The sequence below is a fragment of the Echinops telfairi genome, unplaced genomic scaffold (genome assembly GCF_000313985.2).
Source record: "Echinops telfairi isolate 266 unplaced genomic scaffold, ASM31398v2 ScPeMD7_23;HRSCAF=83, whole genome shotgun sequence".
NCBI classification, from domain to species: domain Eukaryota; kingdom Metazoa; phylum Chordata; class Mammalia; order Afrosoricida; family Tenrecidae; genus Echinops; species Echinops telfairi.
Window position 1 is genome coordinate 85,188,662 of NW_022103920.1, and position 13,018 is coordinate 85,201,679.

General features: G+C 46.8%; 1 protein-coding gene across 2 annotated transcripts in view; it reads right to left on the bottom strand.

Moving 5' to 3' along the window:
* Positions 1-13,018, bottom strand: part of JAZF1 (JAZF zinc finger 1) — a 373,656-nt gene that overhangs the window by 143,416 nt on the left and 217,222 nt on the right. The window lies entirely within an intron of this gene.

A 13,018-nucleotide genomic window follows, 5' to 3' on the forward strand; every position in this document is an offset into this window, starting at 1 on the left:
ATAGAATTCGAGTCATGGTAGTGGGAGCGGGGAGGAAACCTTTAGGAACTAGAGGAAAGTTGTATTTCTCATCATTGTTACATTGCACCCTGACTGGCTCCTCTCCTCCCTGAGACCCCTCTGCAAGGGGATGGAGACCAACTCTTTACGGAAGAAGAGAGCCCCATCTTTCTCCTACGGTCACTGAACAATTATTGGTCAAGCACTGGGTTGGTATTTACGAAACCATACTGGCATTGACCCAAACTTAGCTGCTATTGTTGTTGCTGTGTGTTCAAATCAATTTCAACTCATAGCAAGTATACGCCTTCTGGACAAGGTGGAATGTCTCTTCGGGTGTCCGAGGATTATATTTTTATGAGAGCAGATCGCCGGGTCTTCTCTCCCTTGAAGCCACTGGGGGACTGGAATCATGGAACTAATGCAGTTATTTTCTTAACCATGTTGTCACAAGGGCTCTTCTAAACCTAGTTACCAAATAGAATTCTGGATTATCCAAGGGTCCTGTTGATACTCACTGTGGGCTACAAGCGAGATAATTTATTTAATTGAATACCTAAACTGTCATGTGCTGTATTAAAAATGACACCAAGTGGCTAGATAGTCCTAGGATCCCCACAAAAAAGTATGCAACAGGCTTCTATGAAAAATACACCGATACTTGCAAGTTACCTTATCAACTAGAATAAATTAAGTATATTTTATAAAGTATTCTGAAATTTGATCACAGAACATAAATAATCTGTGCACCTTTCTCAAATTTTCCGCAAATACAAAATGAGGCTCCAACATTTAAAACAAACCTTCAAAAACAGCATTTACATGAATGGTTGTATGAGGGAACTTGAAAGAGTTCATGGAAAAATGGAATTCAAAGATAATGGGATTTTCCCCAAGAATTTTCTCAAAGTCTTTTGTATGTAATCCCATAATTTTACCCTTTCTTTTATGGTAGCAAGCCCACCTAAGCTGGACGTTTGGTGGGCAGTGTTATTCTCCCACCTTTCTCAGGAAACTTAGCTCAAAGCTTGAAACACTGGTAAGGGTTCAATAAATGGTTGCTGTTATTGTTATCAAGCCCATTTCCTCTATTTAATTGTGTGCTTTCAATTGAATCTGGGTGTGAGAACCTCCCCCCAGGATTTGACCTGAGCTCAGCCTTGGGGCCCTTTATGATGTCTTACAAGAATCTTTACCTTGGTATCCCTTGATCCATTAGCTCTGCTAAGCCAAGAAGAGTAGTACTAGTACACTAATAAAATTTATAGGTCTCGGAGTACTGAATAATACATTTATTTAAAACAGGTTCTAAGGCACTTGCTACCAAGTGTATGGAAATAAAAAGCAAAAGCATGCATTTTAGACGTTAAAAGTGAAAAGGCCCTTGGCTTACTCTTCATATCCTGGGTATCTTCCCAGGCCACCATCCTTGCTTTGTCACTGCAAGAATCTAGGGGTGCATTCACATGGCTCTTTCATTGGCTCACTCGGCAAAGGTCCACTATTAGAGCATTTGAGTTCTGATGTCGCCCACACTGGACAGTTGTAACAAGTCAGGGAACAGACTAAGAACAGACCATTGAGGACACTTCATCGGAGGAAGGAAAACACATACAACAACAACAACAACAACACAAAACAAAACACTGCCCAGACACTTTTTGGTTTTACAACCACCAAATTAAGAGAGATGTCTGCTGTAAGACAGAAGGGCATGAGTTAGTTAATTGTGCCAGCCTGGCCGATAATCACATGTGGGGCTAATTGAAAGGCGGAGGGATAAATGGGTGGTGAGCTTCGCCTTTTTAGTTCTCGGGTCTCTTGTTTTGTGATGGTTGCACCGGGTGCAGCTGCCTTAGCAGTTCCCTGCTTCAGCTTGCAAGATTGACTTCCTACAAGATATCCCCAAGGAGAAGCTATATGGACCTATCCCGATGCAGCCCTGGGTACTGGAGCAGCCGTGTGGAGACCCCTGCTAGTGCTGAGATGCTTGTTCGTTCACTGACTCAGCTTTCCTCCTGCAGTCGGCATCATTGCCTCTGTTTTGTGAGGTGGAAGACTTTGTGGACTGGTGTTGGGTTAATGGGTTAATGTTGGACTTGTGGGCTTGGGCAGCATTGGGTTGGGATGTTTTCGTGATGCACATTTTCTTTACATAAAACTCTCTCTTATACATGAGTCGCTGTGGATTTGTTTCTCCAAAGTACCTAGACTAATACAGGGCAAGAGTGGCAATCCTCACAATTGCTATTTCTCAAGCAACCCCTCGTCTCACTTTCTGTGCTTTTTCTCAAATTCGACTCCTGAGTTGTGCTGCTCTCTTCTTTCCCTGGTAGAGATAAAACACAGGATGCAACTCCTCCTGACAGCACGCTTCATGCCTGTAAAGAGTGGGAACTCCATAAACAACTGTACACTGAATGAGCAGAAGGCTGGGCACTCAGGGCAGACGTGTTTCCAACAATTCCACTCAACAGAATCAACATTGAGTGGCCAGTGTTCAGCTCCTGGGTCATCAGTAAAAACCAAAATCCAAACTCAGTGCCATCGAGTGGATGTCAACTCATAGTGACCCTCCAGGACAGGGTAGAACTGTCCCTGTGAGTTTCTAAGACTGTAACTCTTTATGGGAGTAGAAAGCTTCATCTTTCTCCTTATAGCAGCTGGTGGCTTCCAACTGCTGACCTTGAATATCACAGTCCCATATGTAACAACCATGCCATCAGGGTATTAATACGGATTAACCACCACAGATATTAATACAAGGAAGAAATCCCCAGTCTGTAGTTAGAAGGCAAGTAGATAGCCAAACATAGCCATAACCACACTGCATAAGGAGGAGGTAGCCCACTACACACACACCACACACACACACACACACACACACACACAGTTGTCTTCAAATTGAGTCCAACTCATGACAACCCTATATTTTACCGTGCGGAAAAGAGCTTCACAGGGTTTACTTGTTTGTAATCTTGATGGAAGCAGACCACCAGGCCGTTCTCCCGTGGAGCCACTGGGAGGATTCCAGCTAAGAACTTTTAGGTGGGTAGCTGAATGTAGTTTGCGCCATTCAGGGTCACTTAATAGAAAAGAAGTCAATAAGCAATGAGGGGCAGGGAGGGGTCAGGAAGGCTCTCAGGAGGCTGTAGTTTTGAGGGATGAGCCAAGGGAATGAGAGTGTTGATCTTGGCACTCATTCGAGTGGTTCCTACATTTTGCCTGCGTGACTGTCCCTATGGGTGGGTGGGGGGGGATGATGCCCTTGCCGGGGAGGCTTTGTCTGTGCAGATACGGTCCAGGAGTACAAAGATGTACAGACCCCACCAGGTCTGTTTTATCTCTCTTCTTTTGTTTGTCCCACAAACAAACCAATAGCTGAAATACAGATCTGGCTCAAAGAAGCCAAACCCTGCAGGCCTTCCCAAAGCGACTGAGCTCTCTGGGACGGAGTGGTCACTCTAGGCTCCGCATCCTTTGGGGAAAAGGAGCTGGAGCAAAACTCTAACCGGTCACAAGGCAGGGCGAGGGAAGAACAAGCATGCTCCTCTTATGAAAATCAGATTTGATCAGCTTGAGTCTGTTTCCCCGTGTAAAAGCACAGATCTAGAAATGCACTTGCTGTTCGGCGTTGTCGAGTTGGTTCCAACTCACAGTGACTTTGTGTACTAGTCTGCCCCATCCTCCCTTTCTGGTTCAAGCCCATTGTCTCGTCCTTCTGCAGGAATTGGTCTCTCCTGATAACCATCCCAAGTCCACGAGATAAAGTCTCCTTGGTTCTAAGGAGTGTTCTGGCTATATTCCTCCCAACATGTTAAAAACATGTTCAAGGGAAAAATGCATTAAGATTCTTTTTCCTTCTGAGAATTTAAGTATGGTAGGGATTTGAAAGTGAATGCTTTCAATATCCAATATAAAAAGTCTTATCTATTTGTTTCCCTAAATGTTACTAAATGCAACCACATCCTGATCAAGAACAAGTTTCATGATATACAACAAAATTATCTTTAGCACATAGTTCCTTTTTGCTGCTGTAAAGGCAGTAGGGCATATTGCTTACCGCACAAGCAAAACCCTGAGCTGACTTTATTTTAAAAACTTGGAACTAATATTTGATGATGCTTCAAGTTTTACCGAACAAGTCTTTCCAGCAGGCAAACCACAGGCTGAAAAGTTAAGTCCTGCAAGGCTGTAGAGCCATCTGCACTACAAATATTCTCGGCCAACAGGCCGTTTCTCCTGGCAGTCTAGTCCCATGTGCCGAGGCTGCTGCTGCGTGCTGCTGGATGAGTGCCAACTCAGTGACCGTGCACACAACCCATGGAAACGGTGCCTGGTCCTGCACCCTCCCCACACTCGTAATGTTTGAGCCTCTGGGTTAACCCAGCTCGCTGAAGGTCTTCCTCTACGATCCCCTGGGAAGCATGACGGCCTTCTCCAGGGACTGGTCTCACCTGTAACACGGCCAAAGTACCTAGGTGACCTCTCACCACCCTTCCTGCTAAGGAGCATTCTGACCGTAATTCATCCAACAGATTTGGGTTTTACCCCCCTCTGGTAGTCCACGGTACAGTCAATATTTAACATCCTGTGTCACTATGAGTCAGTATTGACTTGATGACAGTGGGGTTTTGGGTGTATGTAGCTATATGCTAAGTTTGAATGACAGTATTTAAAGGTGTGAGTTTTTAGTGAACTGAAACCAAGAGGTCAAATCAGTTCAAACCCAATTCTGGCACTCATTTGGAAGGTAATGTTTGGGATGAAAACATACGATAGAAGAGGGATTCACAAAACTTAATGCTGAACCCAAGATGTACGCAGACAAATGTTTACCCAGCCCTTTGAGACACGCTTGGCTGACTGGCCTGCGGGTTACTGCGTGCTCAGATTTGGGCTACAGAGGAGAGGGGAGAGACTTGAAAAGGTTCAGTGGTTTGGCTGGGACTATGGACCTCAGAATTGACCTGGGGAGGGGGGGGGTTTCCAATTCTAGGAACCTCTAAAATGGCTCTAAGTTCAGTGTCTTATTAAAACAAACCAGCCAGTTACCAGGGAGCTGATCCAAGTCCTGGCGGCAGAGAAGAACAAGTCTCCATAGTGCTTCCAGGGCTGTGACGCTGGAAGCAGAAAGGCCAGCTTTTCTCGAGGAGCCTTAGGGTAGCGTCAAACCACCAGCCATCTACTAGGGAAAACCCAACTCTTTGCTAGAGTCAATGCTGAGTCACGGCGACCCCGGAGGACACAGGAGAATTGCTTTTTCTTTTTGCGTTTGAGACTGTAACTCTATGGGAGCTGAAAGCCCTGTCTTTCTCTTGAGGAGCTGCTGGTGGTTTCGAATGGCCGACCTTGCAGATCACAGCCCAATGTGTAAATATGACTAGTAGTCAAGTGCTTAACTTTTTCTACCACCTGGACGGACTCCAAGGAGAATATATGCACCTGTTTTCTTTGAAAGTGGTGGTGCATTTCACTTGGAAAACAAGAAACGAGAAACAGATTGATGTTTTATGAAGTTACTAAGTTAAACCCCTTACAGATCAGACTAATGCGCTGATATCCATCCTATGTCCCATGCTAAGGATCTGTAAGAAGGGAACAGGTTGTCCTCCAAGGACATGCGCAGAAAAACCCCATGCCCATTGATGGCAAGTCGTTTCCCATTCAGAGCGACCCTGCAGGACAGCATAGAAGTGCTCCCCAGAGTTTCCCAGGCTGTCACACCTTTCTGGAACCAGACTGCGACCAAGGTTCGAGCCCTGGAGAGGTGCACTATTTATCCCAGGTCATCCCACCCTGTCAGATTCCCACTGGAGAGTTCATCAGCGACAGTGGCACCACTAACACTGGCCCGCACGGAGAAGGAGATGCGTCTGGAGCTGGATGCTGCAGCCACGGACTCAACAGACCACCGCCTTCTTCAGCGTTTGGTGTCCTGCTGTGTCCCTCCCCACGGTGTCTCCAGCTGGCCCCTAGAGGCAATCTGTTCAGGAACCAGCCAGGAGGGGACTTCATATTACTAACTAGTGGCTATATCCCAGATGCCTCGGATAGACATAACGTCTCCCGCTCTGGGTCCCCCTTGGATCCCAACTCCTCACGGCCAATAGGTAAATAGACCAGCTAGCAGGGGCCAGAAAGCTTAGTTTCTCTGCTTCCCTTCCCCGATTTCCTCCTCCACCACCCAGCCCACCAGCCTACTTGAGGGGAGGTGTCTACAGAGGGCTGTCTGCAGAAGGCTGCTGACTGTGGTCTGTGGTGAGCAGTGGGGAAAATGAACTTAGGATGGTGGCTTTTGTGGGAGCCTCCTGGTCCACCTGCAGTACCCATCCTGCCAATCACCCCACCACAAATCCGGCCTCTCACTCCAGCTATTGCTCAATGTTGCCACTAGCCAGCCCCTCTAACCCACTGCTGTCATGTTGATACTGATTCACAACAACCCAATAGGACAGCGTGGATTTGCCCCCATTGGGTTTCTAGGGCTGTAAATCTTTGTGGAAGTAGATAGCAACATCTTTCTCCCAAGGAACGGCTGGTCGGTTCGAACTGTTGACCTTTTTGCTTCAGTCACTCCCAGGATGGCAGTTTAGCATAGTGACCTGTCACGTGTCAAAGTGACTCAAGGTCAAACGTACTGCCTTTAAGATCGATTCCGACTCACAGTAAGCCTGTAGGACAGGGTCGAACTGCCACTGTGGGTTTCCGAGACATGTGACTGTCGATGGGAGCAGAAAGCCTCGTCTTTCTCTTGCGGTGCGGCTGGTGGTTTCGAACTGCTGCGCTTGCACTTAGTAGCCCAATATGCCAACAGGGCTCCTTTGTAGAAGTGAGTACTGTCTGAACAATGTATGCAAGTGGAGGTGCCCAGAAAAGGGAGTCAGCAGTCGGTGAGAAAAAAAAAGAATTTATAAATCACCAAGGGGGTATGGAGGAGGGAGGGGGCAAAATGAGAAGCTGATGCAAGGGGCTCAAGTAGAAAGAAAATGTTTTGAAAATGATGACATTATGTACAGATGTGTTTGACACAATGGATATATGTGTGGATTGTGATAAGAGCTGTCAGAGCCCCCAATAAAATAAAATTTAAATTAAAAAAAAAAAGAGAAAGTGGAGGTCGCATGGGTAAGGAAGAGGCAGCTTCTTCCTCCTGTCTGCAGACCTTTCTCTTTAGCAAAGCCGCACGCTTGCCTTTCCAGGCTGCTGAGGGGGCCCTCCGAGCTGACTTCTGACTTCATCACAATCAGGGAGCCTGGCCAGGAAGTCCCAGTGGCAGAGCCTGCACATTCTTCAATGCACCACAATCTTTTACATCCTCAACATTGGTTCCTGCCAGTCTTGTGAGGTGATGGGCACAAAGGGGACACTTCCTTTATGATGCCTCATGAACACCAGGCCCTCATGCACTCCCTCCATCTGGTGTGTTTTTAATAAAAGAGGTGTAATTTATATTGTTTCATTTACAGCGGTGCTAAGTGAATGCTTTGGCTGCTTTTGACGGAAGCCCTTCCAATTGGACCGCAGTGATTTTTTTCCCTGACACTCGTTCTGTGATCAAGGACTCTTAATTAGCTTTCTAGAGTGTTTTCCTGCCGACAGCGCCTCCCGGCAGCCTTGTAAGTTTCCTGGCTTCCGACAAAGAACAAGACGTTGACTTGATTTTTTTTTCGAGTTTCAGGGTTTGGGTGAAACTGCTTCTTGGGAATCACACGGAGCAGTTTCCTCCACCCCCTTTCATCCTCAGCCCCAAACCTGCTCTGCGATTGGACCACAGGAATTGTTTTAGGACCGACGGTGACTGTGCCACGAAGAGGCATGATTAGACACGGGCATGCCAGCAGAGAGGTTGGCATATGGGAAGTCACGATTTGTGGGATTCCACGGTCAAATAAATGCAGCTGTTCCTTGGGAGAAACAGGGGGTTGTCTGTTCCCAGTAAGGTTTACAGCCTCAGAAACGCTGTAGAGGGACACCGTGAGTCAACATCGAGTTGATGACAATGGGTTTTCTTGGGGAGTTTCATGGTTAATGAGAAATTGTTAGTGAAAAGAACAATCTCAGAGGTTTGCTGTACATCACATGTCTTTAGTGGGTTCCTATGACACCGAGAAGGCATCCTTGTGGCACTGTTGGGTAAGAGTTGTCCAGCGAGTCACAAGGTGGAAACCTACTAGCTGCACCCTGGGAGAGAGGAGGCTGTCTGCTTCTGTCAAGATTCACAGTCTAGGGAACTAGATTCAGGGTCCATGTGAGCTGGATTCCACTTGATGGCAGTGGGTTTGGTTTGGACGCTACATGACATATAGAAAGGTGCTCTTATGGTGCTTTCTGGTAAGCACTGGGCTGCTAACCTCAAGGTCAGTGGTTCAAACCCACTATTGGCTCCTTGGGAGAAAGAGCTTTGTTTTAATAACCTGGCATTCCATGATGCGCACCTTTCTGACACCATTGCTGAAGACAAAGTGGGTGCATAGCAAATGTGGTGAAGAAAACTGATGGTGCCCGGATATCAAAAGATATAGCATCTGGGGTCTTAGAGGCTTGAAGATAAACACAAGCGGCCATCTAGCTGAGAAGCAACAAAACCCACACGGAAGAAGCACACAGCCTGTGTGATCATGAGGTGTTGATGGGATCAGGTATCAGGCATCAAAGATCCAGAACAAAAAGCACATCAATGTGAATGAGGGGGAATGCAGAGTGGATACTCAAAGCCCATCTGTAGACAATTGGACACTCCATTACAAAAGGGTCAGAAGGAAGAGAGGAGCCAGTCAGGGTGCAGTATAGCACCAATGAAACATACAACTTTCCTCTAGTTCTTTAATGCTTCCTCTCCCCCCCAACCCCCACTATCATAATCCCAATTCTATCTTACAAATCCGGCTAGACCAGGGTATGTACACAGGTACAGATAAGAAACACAGGGAATCCAGAACAGATAAACCCCTCAGGGCTAATAATGAGAGTAGCAATACCAGGAGGGGAAGAGGAAGGTGGGGGGAGGAAAGGGGAACCGATCACAAGGATCTACATATAACCCCCTCCCAGGGGGATGGACAACAGAAGAGTGGGTGAAGGGAGACATCGGGTCAGTGTAAGACATGACAGAATAATAACAATTTATAAATTATCAAGGGTTCGTGAGGGAGGGAGGGAGGTTGAGGAGGGAGCTGATACCAAGGGCTCAGGTAAAAGGAAAATGTTTTGAAAATGATGATGGCAACAAATGTACAAATGTGCTAAAATATATGGATGGATGGATGGATGGATGGATGGATGGATGGATTGCGATAAGAGCTGTATGAGCCCCCAATAAAAAGGTTTAGTCTTAGAAATGCTAGATGGTCAAAGTTGACTAGATGGCAGCAGTATGACACACAGTGTTGCCGAAGCCTCCGGGATCATAGGGTCCTTCTGCAGAGCAGCCTGTTGGGGGTGCTCTCCAGAACCCACTTAGGGGCACGGTCACTGTATGAACCACATAAACATGGCACTGGAGGAACAAGCAGGCAAGCCTGTTAGGTTCCAGTGTGGATAGGTGGGAGAGTTGGTGTAGCATGGACGAGGCAGTGGGACGTGGGTCAAGACAGTTTTGAATAGGATGCCCTTCCCCACAGGTCTTCGCCTCTAGAAAGCTAATTTCCGCCATCTTTTGGGAGGAGACAGTTCCTCCTTAGCAGCGTGGCGAGTCATGGTTTGGGTGGTGATAGATGATGATTCTGAGTAGAGGGGGTTAAGAATGCACCCCATGAGTAGCTACCATCGTCTATCCGTGGAGGCTTGAGTGTTGCTCGGATGCTAAACAGTTACAGTGGAGCTTGTAGACTAAGAAGGACTCAAAAGGGGAGGTCTGATGATCTTCTGCAGATCAGCCAACGTAGCCCCATGACTCCCGATGGTCAGAGTGGCAGCTGGTCTGGGAGCTCTTGGGGACATTTCAACAGTACCAGGCCCTTTATTCAGCCCTCTGAGCTCCTGGGCAGAGAACTGAGCAGAATGTGATACCAGGGCTTAGCCGGAATTTACAGATCTTGGATCGACCTTGACCTTTCTCTCCCAGGCCTCATGTTCCCACGAGAAAAGACCAACATCAATTACCAGAAGAAAAATGGTTTCTGACTTAACTACTTCTCTCACCGATTCTATCATGTGCCCCAAGTCCCACATTATGGTTGGGATTGTCAAAGAGGCATTCCAAAATTATCTTTTAAAGGGACAGTTATCATGAAGAATAACAGATGAGGCAATTACTGGTCAGTGCCCTCGAACCTTCTGAGTAGCGCCTTCTTGTGGCTGGCATCATTGAGTTGGCCCTGGCCCACGGTGGTCCACGCACAAAGCAATGAAACACTGGTTCGGTGCCATCCTTACGACTGGTTTAGAATCTGACCATCATGAGTCATCGAGTTTTCAATGGCTGATTTTCAGAAGGTCATCGGGCCTCTCCTTCCCAGTCCTACTCAGTCTGAAAGCTCCACGGCAAATTCTTTAGTGCCATGGGAACACGCAAGCCTCTACTGACAAGACGGGTGGTGGCTGAGTATGGGGTGCAGTGTAAATCCCTTCTACTCAGAATCCTCAGTTATGGTCTCCCATTGCCACCCGACCTGGACTCGCTAAGTCACTGGGGAGGGACTTGGTCCTCACAACAAAGGCCGGAACGGCTTTTCTAGAGGAGAGGACCCTGTGGGGAAGGGTCACTGAGAGTGAGGCTAGAAGAGCCCAAGAAAGTCAGACAATGGCTGGTCAAGTGAACACATGCTGGTGCCAACTATCACTCCTCTAACTGGCAAAGTGTGATCCTGGCTTTTGAGGGCATCTGCCTCTATGCCACAGCGTCCCCGGGAGGAAAGTATGTGCACATGGTAAATCCAGCCACTTGCAGACTGGGGGCGGGAGGCAGTAAGGCGATGGGAGTACACTGCTGAAATCTGAGTCCATTTCCTTGAGATCACGTAGTCCAGGCTCTCTATAAATAATGGCGTCGCCTGCATTTGTGTTTTCATAGATAAATTAAGTGTGAAGGCTCATAAAGTCGTTCGTTAATAAAAGCTGGCGCTATTGATTCGGCTCTGGCTGTGCTTCCCCTCTTCCCCACTGGTGGCTAATTCCCACTGGACCTGACAGGACTCCCCCATTCTCTCCTGGGTGAGCGAACTGAACTTAAATTAGCACAGACCCTTCCCGTGTGACCTTCAGGAACCCTGGCAAGAAGGAAAGACTCCCTGACTCCAGTTGGCTACGTTCATTCTGGAAATATCCTGTTTTGGGATCCTAGATGTTAGGTCTCTGGTAATTAGTAAAATGGCTTGCATTATTGAATTATTTGATTCATAAAATAACTTATTTTGTGATCTTTATTTACAAAGATAAGTGGGGGGAAAAAAGCACCGTTACAAACTCATAGAAACCTTTATTCGGCAGGGTCCCTGGGAGGAAAATGTGATAAAAAATGTGAAGCTATTGTTTCTCAACATAGCCTCCCATCGAAGGTCTATAAGCTTCTGAAAGCGGGTGTTTCCATCTTTTAAACCCTTCCCCAGAGAACCCTGCATTCTCCAATTGACACCACATCAAAATAGCAGCTCTGGAATCCTGGAGGGATTCCGGAAGAGTTGCTTTTCAATGTTCTTTGAGTTTGGAACAAGAGAAGTCTGAGGAGGCAGGACCAGGGCTGTCGAGTGATGGGATAAGACTTCTGTGATAGGTAGATTTTGTGTCAACTTGGCAACCTCTCGCTCAGCTCACAGCCTGAGGATGGCCAGTGTGACCTCCATAGAGAGATGCTGGGAAGCACCAGCCTGCTCTTCCTGCTGGCCTGCTGAGCCTTGCTTGCTGGTGGTGGCCTGCCATGCTCCCTGCCTTGGGTCCTTGACTCCACCAGTCTGTGGTCTTCCTAACTGCTGCCTCAATGGCCACTTGTGTGAGCTGGGTAGGGTCTCCAGCTGGCATGTGACCCACAGAATTGAGGTGGTCTGGGCTTGCCGACTCTATAGTTGGGTGGCCACTTCTTGATAGAAATGTCTTTCTTATACATACATGAGAGTGTTGGTTTTGTTTCTCTCGAAAGATCCTAATATAGGCTCTCAATGAAATTCTCGTAGGTCAGCCCTTGCAAACATTCAAGAGCAATTAGGTGGTTTACTGTCATGATGGGGAAAAAAAATTCCTGGAGGCAGTTTTCACTGATGAAGCTTTCAATTTTCTTAAGACTTCTTTCTAGTAAGCCCTGGCGATCACCCTGTGTCCGTTGAGAAAATCTATCAAGATTAACCCTTTGGAGTTCCCTAAGTCAGTCACCAGAATCTTCTGAGCTGACCTCTCTACCTTGACTTTATCTTTGAGGTCTTCCAAATCGTCCTCAAAATGCTTGATCCATCTAAAAACTGCTGCTTTATGTAAGGCAGCATAAAGCTCCGGTAACTTGGGAAGACGTCGACTTAAATGTTGTTAAAAGTGTGATACTCGCTCTGACCTCAAAATAATTTCCCCCCCACATGGCACCCAAGTATCCACCTATATAAGGCCACCCTCACAAGACTAAGGCGCGTGTGTGACTGAGAGAGCTTGTCTGCAGCCATCCACTGACCACAGAGACATGTTCAAACATTTTGTTTGGAATAAACCCATGCCTGCAAGAGCTGGACCTTTCGTAGCAGTACTATTTTACTTACCCCTGTATCCCTGGCTTTTAAAGGAAATGACTTGAGGAATGATACTCCAGTTGGTCTCAGAGGAGGTAACAACTTGAGCTAATGCATCTTACTAGGGACATTTCTGCAGGCCTTCAATTAATATAGCTTGCACGAAGGATTGTAAATTTCTGGACATCAGATATAGATACATAATAAAATAGATGAATCAAAATGGACTCAAAGCCAAATCCAAATGGTGTGTTTCATGTTGGCAGGAATACTGTATTTTCTGCCTTACTCCACCTCCACTACTGCAATACTTGGCCATTTAGAAGGGCCTCATATTTTAAGATACTACTTTAGAAATGCCTACTCTA